We start from the raw sequence: 23,015 nt of genomic DNA, 5'->3' as shown, positions 1-23,015 counted from the left end.
ATAATTCCAATTATTTGAAAATGAAAAACGAATAACCTTTTAAGGACAAAGTTTACAAAATCACAACTGAATTTGTTTTGGTTTTTTTTCATTCAACTTCGTGAGTATTGAAAATAATTAATTTCTGTAAAATACTTCAGAATCTCTTCCTTAAATTTGCCGGACTTTCATTTTGTTTTACTTTTCCAAAAAAATTAAAAAAGAACACATAGAATGTTTTTTTGCAAATATAAATGATACAATCACTTCAAATCAACTGCTTTAAGGTTTCAATCTGTTTTGATAATGATATACAACGAATTCACAATTTTGATGTACAAAGAAATTCAATTGCGAGTTCCGTTTGATCTACATAAATTCAACAACTATGTTACATGCTGGTATTAAGGGTTATTCAAATTTCGAAAGTCATCCTAGTTTTTATTTATTTAAATTGATTTTGTACTGAAAATTTATTTAAGTAATTGATCTAATACATATTTTTTTTTCATTTTGTTCCATAATGAATTAAAGGGAATACTTAGCATAGCATCCTGTTTTAATGCTGAAAATCCTAAACGATAATATTCAATACTATATAAAATGATACAATTATTTTTAACCCTTTGATTTATTTAAGTGCTTGTTTTTTTTTCTACGAAGTTTTAATTTCAATGCTGTTCCTTAATTAATTAACTAAATAGTTGAATTTTTGCTGCTTTATGCATTTCAGAATTTTGATTAATTAAAATTCACTTCTGAAATCAATAATAACACGCGAATATATTTTATGTAATAATTCATTCGTAAATATTTTGAAAAATTTTATTTATTTGGAATATCACTTGCTGATAAGTAAATAGAGCGTATTTGTTTCGTATTTAGAAAAATAAAATTGGAATAATGCAGTATTTAACAGCTTATAAATATTTATCGGAATTTTAAAACTATTACAAAATCCATGTAAGATTCTTTAATTTAATTATTAAGTTTGTAGTCAGTGTTAGTTTGTATCATACAGCTTTAATTCAAAAATAAATGAATAAAAATATTTTCTATTACCTCATTCAGTTTTCAAGTATAAATTAAATTAATAACACTTACATTATTAAACTACTTCAAATTAAGTAGCTCAATAAATTATTATTAATCTGCTTAGCATAAATAACTGAGTTGCTTGAATTTAAAATAATGATTTCCACTATGAAGTTATTAATGAACAATTTAGATAAACAAAATCAATTTGCATTACTTATATAAAAGAATACATTGCCTTTATTTAGTGTTCTGTGACTTTTGATCTTCATTTTATTATTTTTCTCGGTAATCATTAAAAGTAAAGTGGATAGACAAAGAAAATATTATATATATGATAAAATAATATATAATAAATATGTAATAAAATAATAATATATAAAAATAAATAATATATATAAAAATAATATATAATAAAATATTGAAGCAATATGAGATATTAATGTAATATAAAGTAGATAAAGATACTGTAAATGTTTGTACATTTAGCCCTTAATTAGTTCAGCAGTTACAATAACTTTTAATGGTCTCGATATTAAGTGGAAAGCTATTTTGCAGTTTCTGCATCAATTCTCACCATTCTCAAGCCAACAACGTTTTGCTTTAATTTTCAATTTAATAGTATGTTTCTGAACTGTTGTCACCGATTCTCTCCCAAAGTGTTAAAACGGGTTCAGATTCTTTGAGTAGATTTATTCAAATTCATGGTGTTTCTAAAATGCCTACGCAATTGTATCGAAAGCAACAACATTTGGTGAGAAGTATGCTTCCCACCAAATTTATCAATCTTTCTATGAAATTATGTAGGTTGGTACAAGTTCTGGCAATTTTTTTTAATAAGACAGAAACTTAGATGCTTCAGTTCTTTATCTCATACAAAATTATGTATCTTGATTTGTTACTTAAATTTATCTAATAAGCTAAATGAATACCTTTTCTTATTCTAATTTCAAGCCTAAAAATATTTTAACATAATATGACTAGAAAAATGTAATATAAAGGGTTAAAGTACATTATCTTGATGAATAAGATGTGAATGACCTGTATTCACAGATTTAGACCTGGTAATTTTATTTCAAAATTGTTTTAATAAAGGAAATTAACCTTTCTACCTTAACAAATATTAAATTAACTAATTCTAAAATTACCATGAACTTTTACAGTATGACGCCAAGAATTTTCAATTTCTCACCATTATGTAGAAATTTGAATTTAAAAAATGCATGCAAGATGTTATTCCAATGAGATACTACTTTAATTCTTACTGATACCTTCCCAAAATCAATCTCATTCACAAAAACGTTCTTCAGTTTCAATACCCATGTACGATCAACTAACTTCAATACTAGTCACAAGATTTCAAGTCAAATTGAAGCTGAAAATATGTTCATTAATTTTGAAGAGAATTCGTAATTTTCGCAATTCGTAATTGTTCGACATTTTTGTCAAAATTACGAATCCATTGGCAAAGCTTACTTATTGTAAGAAATGTTATCTGAATAAACTTACTGATCACAAAAAGTGTTTATTATCTGACAAAGCTTACCGATCACAAGTAAAATTAGTCAGATAGCAGTTTCCTTTCCAAAGGGTTTTATCGCAGTATAAAAGGAGTATTGAAATAAATTCAGGCACCATTTCGAATTGATTGCTATTTTTTGTGAAAACCAATGTTTTAAAACATTATTAGCTGGTTCTTTACGTTTACGAGTCATTTTGAGATGAATAAAATTATTTTCGAGATATTAAAAAAAGAAAAAAGATAAAACCAAAAACGTAGCCAATTTGTAAATATACAAATAGCGCATGATTAAATTTTTTATAAAAATTTTAACCGAAGTTACATTGATTTCCGACCAATTTCATGGCTTCTTTTAAATTTATTTTCTTAAATTTTCGTTTATTAGAAGAAAAATAATTTCTTTTCCAAATAAGAAAATGTATTTTAGGTTTGATTAGAATTAAAATGATATGTCTTTAGAAATGCCTCTAACTTATTGCTTCAAATTCAGTATTAGTGACAGAGATTTTTCCTACAACTTTCTAAAATATCAGCTAGATTTACGAGACCTTAAAAATAATTTAAAATTATCTTCATTTACTCTAATCCAAATAAGTAAATAGTCAATTAAAACAAGTCCATTTCACTCAATTCATTAGCATGTTATAAACATTTATAAGACGTTTCTCATTATTATTATCTTTTAATAATTTAGTAATAAAGTCACTAATGACCTAATGGATTAAAGCTAAGCTTTAATAATAAATCTTAATCAGAAAAGAATGTCATATTTTATTCTGGCTAAAATCTTAACTATTATTAAATAAAAACTGGTAGACAATTATCCATTTTTGCAATAGCTTTTTGGCTATGATTGGCTAGTAGCTTCGAGTTTTTCCTTTTACAGAACTATAGCTCAATTTTCAGTCAAACTTTATCAATCTTAAACACAAATTACAATCTCAAGTGACACTATAAAACATATTTAGAATGTTTCAATGGCAAACAAAAAGGAATGAGAGTGTAATTTTAAAAAAACATATCTAAACGAATCAGATTATTGTATCCAAAAATAGCTGAAAAATTTAAATTTTTTCATATAAGAAAACATTTCTTCCTACAAAAAAGTAATATTTATGTCTTATAACACAATATCTGAGGCTTATAACTCAGAATAACAAATCCAATAATAACCAGTAAATCCCTCTTGTTAAACCTGTTTATTAGTGTTTTAATGAATTACTAGGGTGTTACACCCCATGCTCGATCCATTCACAAACACCCACGAATCACACTGTGATTTCTTTAGGAGTCATAGTGTGATTCCAATCCTCGTCTCTCTCTGGCCATGTAATATAAATTCGTTCGATTAATTACGTTTACTTGCATAAATAGTGCAACAACTTATGAGAAAATATACTTTTTTTTGGCTTTAATGATATCTAGTACTCATTTTGTTACTGGGTTAACTAATTAAAAATAGAAATGTTTAATATCATCTTTCATAAACAGAAATTTTAGAATATATCAATCATTTTTTTTTCTTGGTGGAATCACTAATTTTATTCACTCGTCTCTTCCCTGTGCTCTATGAATTTTGATGGATTTATATTTATTTATCAAATATATTCAGACATATTAATTTTCATTCTTGAAGTTTTTTTTACAAATTTTGAATAATGGCAAATAATAAGATCTTGATAAAACACATTAAGAATCAGCCAACATAGTACATAAAATAGTATCTTCTAGTAGTAAAGTGCATATTTTGCAATTTGTGATTTTCTCATATAGAATTAAGCTGTTAGTCTTTCCAAAATAGCTTCAAAACATCTACTTTTGAGGGGTGATTAACTATGCGATTAAGATGTTGTTCCTTGAAGGGTACTTTGCACTTTGCCTGACAAATGTTGATTCAAAAATTTGCTATGGACCGGGATAGCCTATTTGGTAGGGCGTTGGACTTGCATCCTTTAGGTAGTGAGTTCAAACCCTGCCGACCGAAGACTCTCCGCATGCAAGTGGCTGGTGCACTTTTAAACAAGCCGTGACCACAAAGTCTTCCAAGTCAAGACACCACTACTAGGAGTACTGATTCAGTCGTTCACTGAGTCAGATCTAAATTGCATTTTGTGGATGTATGAATGAAGTCGTACTCTTGGCCCTAGATGGCTCTACTGAAACAAGAGACGTTAAAAATCATGACTTAAAATCGCTGACTTTGTCAGAGAGAATGTCTATGACATGTGTAATAAGAAACAACGACAACAAACGTTTGTACAAAAAAAAATGTGTTTCATTGCAGAATGCATATTTAGTTCAATCTTGTGCAAACCATGATTGATACCTCCTAATCCAACACAAACAAGTCCTCTTTATTGCAGGTATTAATAACAATCTGGTCATCGCCTTGTTTCAATAATTTTTCATTGGACCGTTATGAAACAGTACTCACATAAGGAGCCACAAATTGTCGTTGGCGATCTGCACTTAACTTGCGAGAATGCATTTTATATTATTTCGGACAAGAAATGTATCTGTGCAAGTTGTTGCCTTTCATTTATGTCCACCTTTACTCTTCCGTGTAAAAGAGCAGCTCAAAATTTATTTCGCTGAACAATAATCTTTTTAACAATAATAATTTGCCCAATTCCAACTGAATCAACATGCATTTCATAGTCGTAGATTTAAGCAGCCTTAGAGTTTAATTCTAGATAGATATTGATATTTATTTATTTTATTCTTTTCTTGATACCCTTGAGGCAACTCAGATAAACGACCATTTTCAGCCGCAATTAATAAGCAACTGAGATGAAAATGCTCTCTGTGTGATGATTGTGGTCATACTGGTAAAATTATTAGAGAAGACATGCATCTCTTCGTGACAAAAATCTAGTTTCAGGCAGAAAATCCTTATGAAAAGTTAAATTTATGGAAAAGGAAGCTTTTTCCAATTAATTTACAGATTATTGTAGAAGTATACGTGGTTCGCTCTTTTTTCAAATTATGCAGAATGAATAGATGCTAGTGGAGCCACAGTTGCGGCTCTAATATTTGCCAGTAAAGGTCTATTCAATTATATAAAAACCCTCCAGGTGTAATTAAGTATATATTTGGAATTTATTCAATTTCCCAATTGATACGAGGAAAAAAAATCCATTACAATATATTTAATGAATAATCGAAATGTTTAGTATTTCAAGACAGAAATTAAATGTCATAATATCATTGAACTATGATATTAGACATGTTTTTCATTCTCATTTTAATTAAAATACTCAGAAATACCTTTTTGAGCAGCTAAAAGAAATTTCAAGGGAAATAAATTCATGAGTTATAATTTGCAATTCGAATCTCTCTCCAAATCAAAAATTTCATTTGGAAAGAGAATGATGGAGAAAATTAAATTTTTAATCTTTTGTTAGAGAAAAATGTTCTTCTTGATTAATTTCACTGGAGTAGTATAAAAGATCTAGAAATAGAATGAGATGAATAAAAAAATGAATTTGTGGGCGCAACAATGGAATTAATTTCTTTAAAAAATAAAATCAAATGAACTTCAAAAGGCTGATAAACAAAACATGAATATTAAATAACACGTGGTGGCAGATTTTTTTTTATTTCTTTATTATTATTTAAATATTTTCTTGAAAATATGAAAAAAAAAATGTTTTTCTCAAAAGAAAAACAATTTTGCATATTATGAAGCGTCAAAACAGAATATTCACTTTAGAGCTTTTTTTTATTTTAAAAAGAATTTAATTAAATAAAATAAAATTCATTTTCTTTCTTAACTTAAAAAACTGAGATATATCAAATAAAAAAAATTTTAAGTCTATGTAGTTAAGAGCAATTAATTAATAAATCACTGAATTATATGTAAAGTACCATAAATCACAACACAACAACGCACATATGGAAGGATATATACATATTTTACTATACTGAGTGAAAAAATGTGAAGGAACAAATTAAATAATCAAACAATTCTAGAATAATATTATTCATACAATAAGATGGTATAATATTTTCTTTAAATTTATTTATTTCTGTATCATTTTTTTTCAAATAGCTTAAATAATATTCTACATATTTATTTGCATGAGAATGTTTTAGCTCAAAAACACAGTAGGAAAAAGAAATGAAATTTGACGTATAATCTTCCGGTCTACTGTATAATGGAAATATTGTTTAGGTTAAGTTTCCCTAAAAAGATCCATATGTATTTCAAATCTTGATGCGATTTGGAAGAAATAGGCATATACATTCAAGATAATATAATTATATATATATATATATATATATATATATATATATATATATATATATATATATATATATATATATATATATATATATCATGCCTTTGGGCAGCAACATGACTAATACGTGTATACACAATCAAAAAACTCTTGAGCGGACAGATTCAAAAAATCCGTTTTGCTATGAGCCATCAATTCAATTTGCGTAAGCATTTAATTTAAAATAATTAGTTATCATATGTAACAAATTGTATTGTACTGTTGTTACTATCCGTTCGATTGAATAAAAAACCCACCAGTAATAAATATGAATGTAATTGTCCATATTAATGTACGATGAAATTATTCAAACCAGATTAAACAGGACATGCATAGTCTGGAGATCTCAACTCGGAGTAATTTCTTTTAAAACTTTAATTAATTAAAAATAAACACACTTTTGCCGGGTGCTATATATATGTTTTTGCTATATGATTTTTGTTTTCCAAAAATATCATCGTAGAAAACTTATTTTGATATAATATTAATTTTTTTTAAATGTATCCTTTTAGAAATTTTAAATTTTACGACGTATATTTATTTTATGATTTCAATCAGCTTTTAAAGCATAATTTACAACAAAATATTTAATTGTTAAGTGAACTTCAAATCATTTTTCATTGTTGCAACTATTTTTTCTTAGGTTTTTTTTTAATACCGAGTAAGTTTCAATATAAAGTGTACTGAAAAAAAGTTTTTTTGTATGTACAATTATGGTTTAACTTCAAAAATTATCAGTGGCCCAGAATCTTTACAAGTCATCGAATTTCTCATTTATTAATATCTATATTTAAACATATAGATATGACTGTAAGGCTTCGAAATAATAACTTATATGTCTTGAGAAATTTGGAGACTGAAACTATTTCTCAAAGGAAGTTTCACGAAATATTTCTACAAACTATCTAGTAACTATTAATATTGACAAATCAATTAGTCGATAAAGGCAGCGAATAGCAAATAAATACGTTGGAATAAATATCACTATGACATTAACTCTTGCAAATCCTTCTCACGGGATTGCATTATTGTTATTCTGTAGCTTTTCCATAAATCTGCTTCAAGCATACTCCCATTGCAAGCATCACCAAAAAGATTAGGAGAACGAACCAACAGATTTCAAATTTATGAATCATACCGGGTGTTGATGCTTTTCAGCACGCTTAACGATATAATGGCACGCCAGAGGAACCAAGGCATGTCCATTCGAACGGAAAGGATTGTTATGTAAAATATGTATATCCTCTGTATCTCATTTGGAAGGCCGACCAGTGCTAAATGATTTTCCAATTTCACAATTTCTTATTCACTAGAATAAATATTCTTGTTGTGTAACTGCAACCAAGACGTCACGAAATTGCATGGAAGATAATATGAAATATGTAAGATGTTGGATTTATTCCTCTAGAAAAGCAGAGCAGCGCAGACAATAAAAGATATTTATATTCAGTTTGCTATGTGTTTTTTTTTCCTTTGGGCTATGCGAGAAAATGATGTAAAATCTTTATACATTGTGTTTAATACGTTCCGCGCGAATAAATGTAGTATATTCTGAAAAATTTAATCTTAGTCACATTAAGAGATATAATTTTCAGAAAGAATTGGAGATTTGAAAACATCTATACATTTGTGAAATAAAGTATCTGAATTGGAAATCAATGCCTCTAAAATGTCTATGATATATAATTAAATTCATTGCAGCAAAATTTATTTCATTATTTTGACAGATATAATTACAAATTTTATATCCAACAATTTGATCATCTAGATGTTTTGAAACACTTCCACTTGTAATATTTCATTCAATAATATTCAATAGCACTCTAAACTGTAACTTTTCAATCTAGATTGCAATTACAATGACATATTGTCAAATTAATTTAAGAGATTGTATTGATTAGCGCATTTTCTATTCCAGAAAGTAATTAGCAAGGGAAAATCGTCCTTTTCCTGTGAACACATTAACTAGAAAATGATATTAAAAATTGTGTGTGTGACACTGTAATTAGTAAATGATATTTAAAATTGTATATTTCATACTGTAACTAGAAAATGATATTAAAATTTGTGTGTGTGTGTGAGTGTATCTGTTGCAGTTAAATGGTATAGGCGAGGATAGAACCAGGGACCTTGTGGTTCGCTGCCCAGTAACATGACCACGATACAAAAGCAATTGCTCGGGTAGCGTAGCTGTTAACTGGCTTATAACTATTCACTACATTGTCTCTCTCTCTCTCTCTCTCTCTCTCTCTCTGTGTGTGTGTGTGTGTGTGTGTGTGTGCGCGCGCGCGTGTGTGTCTGTGTCTATGTCTGTTTAAAATGAGAGGCAGAACAGAAGACACCTCCCATCTCATTCTCGAAGCTCCTAGTGAGACATTTCATCGTCTTAAAAACTTGAGAAGGATTGCTATCAATTGGGAAATGTTTTATCTGAGGGAATTTCATCATGTCAAGCGTTGCTCAACCTGCCAGGCCTTCTCCCATACAGCCAACTCGGGCCAGTGCAAAAATGATATTCCATTTTGCGGTCGCTGCAGTGGACGACATCACACCTGGAAGTGCATGTCTAATGAGCACTTCTGTATAAACTGCTCAGAGTCGAACAGACTCAATGGAACTAACCTGCACATCTACCATATGGCCATAGACCCACGATGCCCCTGCTACCAAAAAGCGTTAGCAGCATTTAAACGGACTAGGGATTATTAATGACAACTAATATCACTTTGAATTCGTCCTTCTCCAGCAACAAAAATTTTAATATTCTCCAAATTAACCTCGGCAGAACTAAAGCAGCAACCACTCACCTCCACCCTGGTAAAATTGAAAACGGATATTCCCTTGGTACAAGAGCCATATGTGTACAATAACAAAATACAAGGTTTGCCGATGTCTTGGAACATCTCCCCATCCACATCAAATAAAGCTGCAATATTTATTCCCCAAACCATCCATAAAGTAATTACAGTAGCTAAATTGGAAAATACAATAGCAGTTAAACTTCACACTGACAACAAACCTATAACACTCATTTCGGCTTATTCATCCCCAATAGCGGATATCAATCAAACTTTACAAGAGATCCAGGATATTATAAGAATGATACCAAATGAAAACTTCCTTGTTGGAGCCGATCTGAATGGCCACAATCCTCTTTGGGGATATCATCGCACAAACACCAGGGGTGATGCAATAATGGATTTCCTACTGGCTAACAACCTTTATATCAACAATTCGTCAGATGCCCCACCTACCTTCACAAAAAATACAGATGTGGGTTGGCCCGATTTGACATTCTGTTCACAGGAAATGATCACAAAGGTAGCCTCTTGGGAAGTTCTCGAAGAACCATCGTTTAGCGATTACCACTTTATTCAGATAACAGTAAGAACAATAATTACTAGCCACATCTTCAATAGGTTTAAAACCCTCCATGGAAACCATAACAAATTCCACAAACAATTTAAGTTTCATGTCGAAGAACTAATTAGCATAATCAAGAACTGCAATACCCAACAAGAACTAAATGAATTTACCTCCCTTCTCCAAGCAAAAATAATTCAAACCTGCAACAAAGCATTTAAAATAAAAAAACAGCCATTGACTGAAAACCCAACTTGGTGGACAGATAAATTAGAAATAGAAAAGAAAAGAATTAAGGCATTGAGACGAAGGGCCCAAAGATCAAGTTCGGAGGAAAGATCAGAAAAATATTTGCAGTGGAAGACAGAAGCCAAAAAATATATGAAGAAAGTCAAGAGAGCCAAAAGCGTTGGTTGGAAAGATCTTTGCACGGAAGCTGCAAATCCATATTGGAAACATTTCAAAGCTGCCTTTAGGAAAACAATTCATCCATCTCAACTAACAGTCTTGAACAATATCAATCCAGAAGGAGGAAACCAAAAAATAGCTCAGGATATATTAGAACAAATTTTTCCATTCCCAAATTCAACCCCATCTTTAACACATGAAATCACTACCACTCCTAATGATTGCCCTTTCACTGAAAAAGAAATAGCACAGGTCATTGATAATCTCCCTCATGGAAAAGCACCAGGATATGACGGCATTGATAATCTAATTATAAAAACAATAACAAAAATTTCCCGATCCTCTTCAAAGAATATTTTAATAAATGTCTTTCACTAGAAAAATTCCCGGATCCATTTAAAATAAGCAATATCATGCTATTTCAAAAAACTGGAAGAGACCCTAAACTAGCCACGTCATACAGACCAATAGCTCTCTTGCCTACTATAGGAAAAGTTCTAGAAAAATTACTCACACAGCGCCTTATTTATTTTCTAGAATCAAATAAACTCATCAACAATAACCAGTTTGGATTCCGTGAAGGAAAATCCATAGATGCTGCTCTTAAAAAGCTTGTAGAAAAAATTTATGATGGAAAAAGGGAAAAAGACAATATTCTGGTTCTTTCAGTGGACATCAAAGGGGCATTTGATAATATCCAACACCATTCAATAGTTAAATATCTAGATAAACTCCAATGTCCCCAAAATTTAAGAAACATCTTTGAAAACTTGCTACATGCCAGAAAAATAATCCTCAACACACAAGAAGGCTGGACCATAAGAGAACAGAAGCAAGGCTGCCCCCATGGATCGTGCAGTGGTCCAACTCTGTGGAACTTGGTGGCGAACGATCTGCTTAATAAAATCTGGCCTGCCCATACAACTATCCAAGCATTCGCCGATGATTTTGTTCTGGTCATTAAAGCCAAAACAAAAGAAAATCTAAGACAAAATACCCAAGAATCAATAGCACAATTTATATACTGGGCTGACATAAACAATCTAGAAGTGTCCACGGGGAAATCCAACTTTATTCTGTTTAGTAAATGGGTAGCAGGACCCAGAATCTATTGGCAGGGAGAAAGAATAAAGCAGACGCATGCCATTAAATACCTAGGTGTCCATATTGATGATAAATTGAATTGGAATACCCACCTCAAGCATTTAGCATTGAAAGCGCAACAACAACAATTCAATTTTCTCAAAATAGCTGGCAAATCTTGGGGGATAACACTTCGACACAGAAAAATTTTGTACAGGACAGTCATTGAAAGGATGCTTGCACACGGAGCTGGAGTTTGGTGCCTTCACCCAACGGTTAGATTAGCAAGAAAGCTCTCTTCCATCCAAAGAAGCTTTCTGTTAGCAATTACGGGAGCATACAAGACCACGCCTACTGCAGCACTTCAGGTTATCCCTGGCTTGCCACCACTACATCTGAAGCTTCAAATGATGGCAAGAATGACTGAACTGTACAGACTCCGTGGAATCGTACATGATAGGCCACATATCAGCCCACACGAGTATGAATACAGAGCTACGGGCTGGACGTCACATCCTTCCAAACATCTCCAAGCACATCAAATTTCGTTGGAAGACGGTGGGTCTCAGAATGTAGTACTCGGGATCTATACAGATGGATCAAAATCCTCATTAGGAGTTGGGGCTGCATTTTGAGTCATGCAGAATGCAGTGACTATACACCAATGGTCAACCAGCCTATTGAAAGAAAACACGGTCTTCCAAGCTGAATTTCTAGCACTCAACAGAGCAGTCAAATACGCAACCTCTCTTCCTACATCATATCCAGTTACTATTTACGTCGACAATAAAGCAAGTATACAAGCCTCAAGTTCTCCAAAATCCAATAGCCAATTAGCAAGAGATACATTTACCCTTCTTCTTGCAAACCCTCACATTAAAATCTCATGAATCAAGGCACATGTAGGCTATGAAGGGAATGAACCGGCTGACAAACTAGCCAAAACAGCGGCTAATGCTAATCAAGATCGGAATATAATGAAGCTCCCAAGATGTCACCTGAAGAACATCCTCCAAACCGATATGATGACAATATGGCAAAAGGAATGGGAAGAAGGCGAAACAGGCCGCTCCACATTCAATATAATACCGAAAGTGTCTCTATACGCTGCCAACTGGAACAGAACGGATGTCCTTTTCTTCACTGGACACGGTCCATTCCCGACATACCTACACAGATTCCATCTTGCCAACTCTCCTTACTGTAGCTGTGGGAAGATAGGATCCCCAATTCACTATGCCACCGAATGCCTACTGACTCTGTCATGGCACATGAGAAAGCCAGAAACAAGTCTCGAAGAAGAATGGTACAGGAGAGTTGCATCGAATACCCTTTCATGTGGCAAGATCCACTCCATAGTAAACCATATTCACAAATACCAAGACCTATTCAAGACTACACATTAGCTGAGACCAAAATGCCACATTTCAAAATTAGCCGAAATTATAACTTCAAAAGTCCCTCAAAAGTGCAGTTCTCGAGTAGGAAATCAAAACCACAGGATTCAGACGGACGCCACAGATTTCTGACTCTTCAGTGATTACTTATATGCTAATATATGTCATAGAGATATTCTCAATGTAAATTATCAATTTTTCAGTTAGTAATCTCATTTCCCTGTAAGTTCAACTCAAAGTCACCATTTGTTTAAGTATTCTTTTCCCCTCTATCCAGTTATTACATCACCAAAAAATTGAATATAGTCATGTAGGATTTGACACCAATGTGATTCTCTCTGGAGAACCCTGGATGGTCTGTCGTCTCTTTCTTTTTATCTTCTTTCTTTCTTTTTTTTCCCCTTCCATCTTGTGCTCATCCAACTGGTTAGGTAACTTAGTGTTATAGGCAATGGGGGCACAGGATGGCGTTATGTTATGTGTCTATGTCTGTGCGCCTGTGTGTGTAATGATATTCTTATTTAAATTCTTATTATTGTAATATTTTTATATTACGATAATAAAAAATCATAATAAGCTCATATTAACTTCATTCTAAAAAGTTATTCTATTTTCTGATCCAATTCTGTTTTTATTTGTTTGATTAATTATATACGAGCTCTATAGAACTGCTCAATTTAGCATTTTCTCACCCTCCAATTCAAGGGATAAAATCCCCAATGTTTGCAACCTTCTTTTCAAGATACCTAAATTTCCCTTTCCTGAGACTGCGCGTGTTAAAGAAATCCCTATCAAAATTAAACCTTATGTAAGGCTCATTTATCTCTACCAGATTGTTAGGTTATTTCACCAGAAGATTTTCTTTATTTGTCACTTCTTTTAAATACTTTTAAACAGTCCTTGTTTCTATATTAAAAATTGTTTGCAGATTTTTCATATTTTTTGTGACATTTTTAATAATTTATTTTTTAATAATTAAAAATTTTTTCAATTTATATATATATATATATATATATATATATATATATATATATATATATATATATAAAAGAAAAGAGCAAACGCAGTTGAAAGCAAAATTCTTAGCTTGCTTCAACACATTATATATATATATATATATTTTGATATTCAGTAGAAAGTTTGAGTACATCACCGACTATTAACTAATCTTTGCCTTTATTTTTGAATTCCAAATTACTTGAATTTTCTCAAAATTATTATTAGTCTAAATGTAATTTGCTAATTTTTTGATACATAAGGAAAAAACAATCACAGTTGAAATCAAAATTCATAGCTTGGTTCAAGACATTATATTTCTTTTATTTTCAATAGGGAGTTTGAATATATCACCGACCATCATCCATTCTCGAGTCAAATTTTTCAAATTTTCTAAAAAAAAAATCGTTAGGGAAATACACAATAAAAAAAACCGATCAATAACGTTTTAAGACTCAACTGTTACTTTAAATAAGCCTTTGAGAGAAACCGAAATAACTGAAGTGCGATTATAATTAAGATTCTAGCATTAAATATCTTCAACCAATGATTCATTGCATTAGCTTAGATTCCTCTTATTTACGGTCCTTTATAGTTCTCTTTAGAAAATAGTAACTTGATACCTCGTCCACAGAATCCTGCCGCATTTCAAAAAGCAAAGAATTAAGGAGTCATGTAATTTAGATATTAACATACTGCGAAAATAAAGCTCCATATTTTTCGAGCTCTGGGGTAATTAAATGACTAAGAAGGATTACGCAAATAAACGTAAATTAATCTTTCTTAGTTAGAGAAGTAAATTAGTTTCTAGCTTAAAAAAATATTTTATCGTCATTTGCATGAGATATTTCGAATTAAATAGGGAAGTAGGTATTTAAAAAGGACAAAAATGTTTTTTTTTTCATTTATTCACGTACTGTATAAATTAAATTAGAATGTGTACTTCATTTAAGATTTGATGTCTTATATATTTTTCCGAAATAAATATGTTTTTAATTTGTCTTATTTTCTCTTGATAAACAGTTTAATGTTTTCAGTACATTTTATGATCATGCGATTAATTATTTGATTAAAAAAGAACATGCAGTAGAATTTATCTTAATGATGACTTTTCATAATCGATCAATCGCATAACGAGCAAAATAAAATGTTTAAGAAATCGAATTTCTTAAATAGCAATGTTTCCTAGACTGAGTAACGGGGAAATATCATGGCATCACATACAAAATTAACGGGTGTCTCTTGTATTATTTTTTATTGAGATGATTATTTCATGCATGGAAGAAGCTTTGGGCGGATAGCGACGTCGAACGCGACTTAGAAGAACTTGAGCAAGTTTCGGTGAATTTTTAATCAACGGAATTGTGTGTACAGTCAGCTTTATAGTATTAGAGGCAGTTTGTGGTCGATGATTGGGAAGTACATAGCCAAAATTACTGAAGATCTGTTGTTGAATGCTATGTTGGAACAAAATGTTGTGCATCAGATTTGGTCAGAAATTAGAGGAATGATAATAACCTAAATTCAACAGGTGTCAGACAGTAGCAAAGCGCCATCCTTTCAGTGAAATAAGGGAAAAGCCGAAAACATGGGAAATTATTGTAACCTACGTTGAGAAACATCATCCTAATCAGACAGAAATGATGCATCGTATCTTCGTCAAATTTTTCAGTTAAAGACAAATATTATTAGACAATTTCTTGTCAATGAAATGTGAATTATAAATAATAAATTACATTTTATATTTTTTTGAAGTATAAACATTGTGGTATTTTGCATAAGTTCCAAAGAAAAATTTATTTCATTTCACAACTGCTAGTGAGATTAGGAATATGATCGTTAAGAGAGATCTCATTGTATGTTGTTATGCATCTGCAATACCGTTTTACTGAAATGTGAATTTCATCGCGGAAAGAGAAATTTACATGTCTTTAATGGATCTCTTGTTTATTAGACTCGACTTTTTTTGCCTAAGTCGCATTGAAGTGCCAAACAGTTGCCAAATTTATCGCCAAGGTCAACGTTTATTAACTAATATCCGTTCAACTTTCGTTAAAAATTCTTTGTACATGTTTCTAACCAAGAAAGATACACACATTACAGGCAAACTATATTACATATTTGTAACAATGCGTGTTAAATAGTCTAGGCATAACACTTCATATGATTAACACATCGTTTCTTGAAAATTATGGTATAACTTAAATTTTTAAATGATTAAATTACTCCGCAATGAATAAAAATCATCGTAAGATTTAGAAAAAACGCTTTAAAAACGTGTGTGTGTTTTTTTAATGCTCAATATGCATCTGTATTGATGATTTTTTTTTAATAATTACTTTTTGTTTTCTTGTGGACATTATATCGAATTTTATCGCAAACATTATTTCTAAGCTTAAGGCCCATTCATGATCCTCGGCCCATTTGGAAGTCGAAACGGAAAAAAATTCTTAAAATTAAGTATTTAAAGTATCAAAAAAGTTTCTTTTATTATCTGTACTCAAAATACACTTTTAAAAACTAATTTTTTTTTTTAATGAATGGTATGATGAATAGAAAATATTTTAAACATGGGGATAAAAAAGTTTTAGGCGATTATTCCTAGTTTTTATAATTAAGAAATGTCGAGAAAAAATGAAATAAAAGCGTTTTTATTTATTTTCATGCAACATATATATTAAAGGGGGAAAAATTATGACGATTTTCAAAGTCAGTAATTTGCAAGAACATTCGAATATTCTTGTTGTTTTAAAATTTATTTCAGTATTTTAAGAATATGTTTTAAATTTGCAATTGAGCATAAAAAAAGATAAACTCGACATTCATTCATTTCTTGCGATATATTTACAGAATTAAAGATTATTCCTTACAACTGAAATTTAAAAATTATTTATCTAATTCAGTGAAAACGAATGAAAACCCGTATTTATTTAAAATGGTTCATACTTTTTGTTTATTAGATGGTTTGTATGTAAGCATTTTATATTAATTTACTATACATTGTTATTGTATCTATAGTTTGAACAGAAATTACATTTGAATTTTCTGTTTCCTTTGACAAATTTTATCTAAAATGGCTAAGCATTGCTGGAAAATATATGTACTTAAAAATGCCAGCACTTAAGTTTTACAAAGGCAAAGAACTCACATAATATTTAACACACCCCATCCATCCATTCTTAATAAAATAATTCCTTTAATAAAAAGGCATGGGGAGCACAAAATATACTTTGATTCCCGAAATAACTGTCATTTTGGACAGTACTGTAAGTCAGCTATCTGACTATCCTTCCCGCTACGAAGGCACACGGATTTAAACCATAAAAACTGAATGACCGGATAGCCGCAACAGCAACACTGGCGGGAACTGTAGTTGAATCCTAATGGCCATCACCGGCCACGTTACAACCCTCCCCGAAGGAAGTACGTCCCGCCATCGATGGGAGGAGTCAGATCCCCCACCTATTTGTGTACCCTCCAGGGTGGCGATATCCAACCACCATGCCGGAAGCATCTCATCCTCATTTCGAGGTGCCCCCCGGGGGTTTGGACAGTACTGTAAACAAGAACAAATTTTATGAAAACTTCAATGCAATTCATAAATTATGGAATAGACTCTTAATAAGAAAAATAGTAATAAGTGTTGCACTGAATAGGGATAACATCACGGAGCCTGTTATACCATACGACAAAAAAGAGTGAAATTTATACATAAAGACAGTTTCTCTGGATAAAATAAATCTGAAATTCTAATAAACTATAAAAATATATTTCCATCTAAATGTATTTTTTGCGAAATGAATGCGCATTAAAGTAAATAATATACCATTTTAATTTTCGATTTAATTTCACAGAGCATTACTTAATTAAATATCGATATTTATGGATGCATCGCATTTATCTTAATCACCTCTCCCTTATTCCTTCAGTTGAGTAGAAAACATTTACCGCTAGACTGAAAAATAAAAAAATAATAACCTAAAGGCTAAAAAAAATTAATAAAATGAAATTTCAATAATTCTCTGTGAGTTGAAAACTGTTGTAGTGAGAAATCAATTTTATAAAAAAATATATCACTATCTTTAATTAAAGGCGTTTTTAAATCTATAATTCCAATGACTCTGATGCAGGAGATATATTGTCATTAAGTAAATAACGTGTAAGAAAATTCAAGAAATGGGAAAAAATATGGTCCTCAATGATTTTTAGGGATTATTTATTACCATGAAAGAAGATGACCGAAAGAAGAAAAATATATTTCATTTTATGCAGTTCATTGCTTTAAATTCGAATTTGACTTATACGTTAACATGATACAGACCATTTAACTCTTATTAAAAAGAATTATTAATTTTATTTTAGAACTTTTTTTTAACCAACCCTTTTTTTTCATTGAAACTGCTTAAATGTACTTCTCCTTTACTTGCAAGAAATGCATCTAGCTGGAAATATTATTATCTTGAATGTAAATATATAAAAATTAACAAGTAAAATCTGCGCTAATAAAAAAATCCTACTCTTTTTTTTTCTCCTCTTTAGACGAGACAAGACGTAAAAATCAATAATTTGCTAAGTTTTAAATATTTTCATTGAATGATTTATTCCAAATTTTTATCTTTTACACTTGATTTTCACATTTTTTTTCATCCTTAATTTTAAATGTTTTTTTTTATCTTGTAAGAAAAAGATATTGTTTTGGTTAGGAGGTTTTGAAGCTCGAAATCACGTAGGCAATGAATATTGAAGCTCGAAATCGCGTTGGCAATGAATATTGAAGCTTTGAAATTGTGTAGACAGTGAATAAAGTATAAATGACAATTTTCATCATCATCTTTTAATCGCATATATTTTTTTACCTGCTTTTACCAATATTGCATTATTATTATGTATGAGTTCTTTGAAAGAAGATGCTTTTTTTAAGGTTGACCTGCTTTTACCAGTATTGCTTTATTATTATGTATGCTTCTTTGACAGCAGATGCGTTTTTAAAAGGTTGACGTCCAACTATGACATCATAGCTGCTATTTTTATGGAATGTAATTTTTTTCGGAAGAAATTAAATTATTTAATTTTTATATTATGTTCAAAAAAACTTCACTCGCGTTTAATAACAGTTTTGATAAAAGTATTTTTTTTCTTTCCCCCAATGGGGGAATATCACTTCATTCATTCTTAAGTGAGAAACATTGAAGAATGTGACTCCTATTCAATGACAAATCCATTATGAAACTGTTTGATGATCTGGTAAATTAGAAAATTGAAGTTTGTGTTTACAAAAATATTATTTTCATAAAAATTTTATATAAATTAATATGTTTAAAAATTTATTGATAAATAGTTTATCATTCGCGTTGTGATGGACACACCCATTATTCAGCTTCGAAACGTGGCATTCCTTTTTGTGAGAACATGATGTTGTTTTGGTTAGGGGGTTTTGAAGCTCGAAATCGCTTAGGCAGTGAATAAAGCATAAATTGCAATTTTCATTTTCATTTTTTTCCTGGCTGGTAAAAAAAGTTTTGAAGCTCTCATCAGAGCTCTCGTAGACCGGTTTAAACTGGTTAGTGACTTAAATTAGTTAAGGCACATAAAGGTTTAAAAAAATAATGTTCTGACATGATAACATGAAATTTTATATTTCATTTTTTATTGTTTTTTAATGTTATAATAATACTGGATACAGGTATTAGATATGTCCAAAAATTACAACAATGCCGTTTTTATTATTTTTATCGCATTATGTTACTTTTAAAAATATATTTTTAAAAAAGGTGTCGTTATGATTCAAACATTTGCAAAATTCTGATTTCATGCGTAAGCATTTATAGAAGAAATTTTGTTGATAAAGAGGAAAGGCATGGACTACTATGAATAATAATTATTTATTTTTAAATTATCTTAACTAGGCTATTATAAACTATGAAATGTTTCTTCATACAGGAAATAGCAAAATTATTTTGAATTAAGAGAATCTTTGTAACGTTAATGTTTTGCTTTGTATTTATTATATATATATATATATATATATAGAGAGAGAGAGAGAGAGAGAGAGAGAGAAAGGATTTTATATTTAAAAAATACAAGGCAAAATCATAGGTAGTTTTCAAAAAATAATTATTTGAATTATAATACGAAGCACAGATATATTTTGTACTGTAAAAACTTCAAGAATCATCATGGAAAAACGTCAAATTACATTTATTTGTTAATTAATAAAAATTCTATTTCAAATTTCAAAAACTCGTTCCTAGGTGCACATTCCTGATTTCAAAGATATATGGGCCAAATTTGAAAGATTTAGCCCAAATGGCCAAGCCTATAGCCAATACACATACACACATGTTTTTTTTAATTAAAAGTAGTAATTAATACTTTTCATATTTTCTGGTGTAGATTTATATCCATGTGCATAAAGCGGATATTGAATAATTTCCATGTCTGTATTGTATTATTGCTATATAATTCAAAGTAAATATTAAAATTATAATAAAAAATATTTTATACAAATCTAAAACATTAAAAAATACGATGTTTGGCCTAAAAATTCTAATAACCTTTAAATATTCGTTTATTCCTAATACTTGAGAAATTAACTGTCATTAATATTTAAATTAAAAATACCATCAATAATTAATTTTTAAAAATACCGGAAGATAATGGGAAAACTTAGTGGATTTAAGATATAGTGAATTTATTTATTATATATTTGCTTCGCGATTTTCAAAATAAAGTAAAGGAGAAGATAGGTAAGTACGAAATGAGATTTCGCGTAGAATCGGCTTTATAAAAAAGAAGGGAAAAAACATTAAAGAATTATTTTTTTAATTTTGATCCATTGAATAAAAAAAATCTGCAATTTTACATAAAAAATTAACTAAGACTTCTGTAATAGATATTATAAAATATTAAAACTTCAAAATTTCATATTAAGAACAATTTTGAGTTGAGGGTTTTGCCTTAACATTTTTATATACAATTTACTTTGTGGTAATTTACTTGCTTAAACATAATAATTTATGTATGCTATTGTGCATTTTTTTAAGTTTTAATTTTTATAGTATTACATATTATTATTATAGATTATTTTTATTATACAGATAGTATATAGCAGCTACTGACACTAAGGATTTTATTAAACTTAGATGATGTGGCAACCGTTAGATGGCGCCCCACAATCTTTTGATAAAGTCATCACTGTGGGCAGTTGGTATCAGAATATACAAGATGACGGTCGACACGAAAATTAAATGTAGTTCCATCATTTAAAAATACTGCCTTTGTGAGTGATTAATAATTTTTAAATAAATATGTATTATAGAGGTCATTTTTTTTCTACGATCACGATGAAATTCCAATTTCTTTACGTGTTTCGAATTTTATAAATATGTTTCCGACTTAAATTTTACGAATTGATTTATCAGGGATATAAACTTTATTTTAAAACGTTCGTTCAGAACAAATTTGTTGATTTGGCATCACTAATTAAATAATAAAACGTATCTTTCAGTTTTTATTTAAACAAAAATAAAGAGGAAAAAGGAATTTGAAATGTTTTAGCTAATCAAAACTGATATATTTCAAATATGCGTTAAAAGCATTGGAAATTGATATTATTACAATCGCTGCGCTTTGTGAAGCAATCTACAAATTTATGATGCATGTGCATATATATAACCACAATTAATGATATTCAGAATGTGTAGTGAACATTGAAAACTTGCATTATAAGTAAACTCGCACTGCCTATAGATTATGTAAAATTCGGAAACTCGATCAAATTAGCAAAGAGGATGTATAATGTCGAAATCAAATACTAACAAGCAGTGGCAGATGTAGGCATTTTGCGGCCCCGGGCAATGTTCATAATGAGGCCTCTCTTTTCATAAGTGGTCAATTCAATTTCACATTTCCAATCATTTTCATCTTAATAAACATGTTAATGATTTATCTTAGAAGATATTATTTCCGTGAATATATGCTTATGTTTTATTAATGTATTTTAAAATTATTTATTTCGAGACAAAGCAATAATATTATTGAAAAATTAACCACAAGCGTTAATTTATGATTTTTTTTATCTACAAATACAAACATTTAATTATTATGAAAGAGCTTAAAACAAAAATAAATTTCCAGCAATTATCTGTGAAGTGAATTATAATATAACCAATTAATAAATAAATAGTATTCTGATATATATTTTAGAAATTAATTAGTTGCAATTTATTTAAAACTGATTTAAATAATTTAATGCAAACATACAATTCAGTTTTAATATCTTATAATGATAGAATTTATATTTTGCTTCGTTTTTTTTATGTGGCAATAAAATATTTTGAATGGCCTGCCTGCGCCTTCCCTTTCAGTCCAGCGCCTATATGAATTGCTTAATTCGCCTTGTTGAAACTTCTTCATTGCATGAAATCTGAATAGTTTCAACTTTACCTCTGAATACCTCTCTGCCTCTAAATAGTTACCTCTAAATAGTTTCAACTTTAAATTGAGGACAAGATAGTTCAGAAAGAAGAAGAAATTTTGAGCCTTTTGGCCCAATTCTGAATTTGCAATCTTTTCTTTTACAATGCAAAATTTACATTTCTAATTTAATAAAATATATAGTTGCTTGTTTAAATACATTTGTAGCTCGCTGGAAAAGATTGACTTAGCCCTAAAGAATAGATATCCCTATGATTCTACGCTTCATAGTGCTTTAAATAGTAGTTTAGAGGGGAAAAAACAGAAAAAAAGTTAAAAACAACACAAGTTAATATTAGAAATTCAGTATCCATTCTATCCGTATAGTTTGTAAAATCATGTCCTAAATAACTTATGTCTGAATGTACCATATATTGTACGTTTATAATGATTTGTAGAATTATTTTTAAAAAATCATTCGAGCTAAGTTTAAAACTGAAATAAAAAATAAAAAGACGCTTGACAAAATCAGAAACG

Source organism: Argiope bruennichi, chromosome 1 (assembly GCF_947563725.1).
Source record: "Argiope bruennichi chromosome 1, qqArgBrue1.1, whole genome shotgun sequence".
Lineage (NCBI taxonomy): Eukaryota > Metazoa > Arthropoda > Arachnida > Araneae > Araneidae > Argiope > Argiope bruennichi.
Note: the sequence above shows the minus strand (reverse complement) of the source record.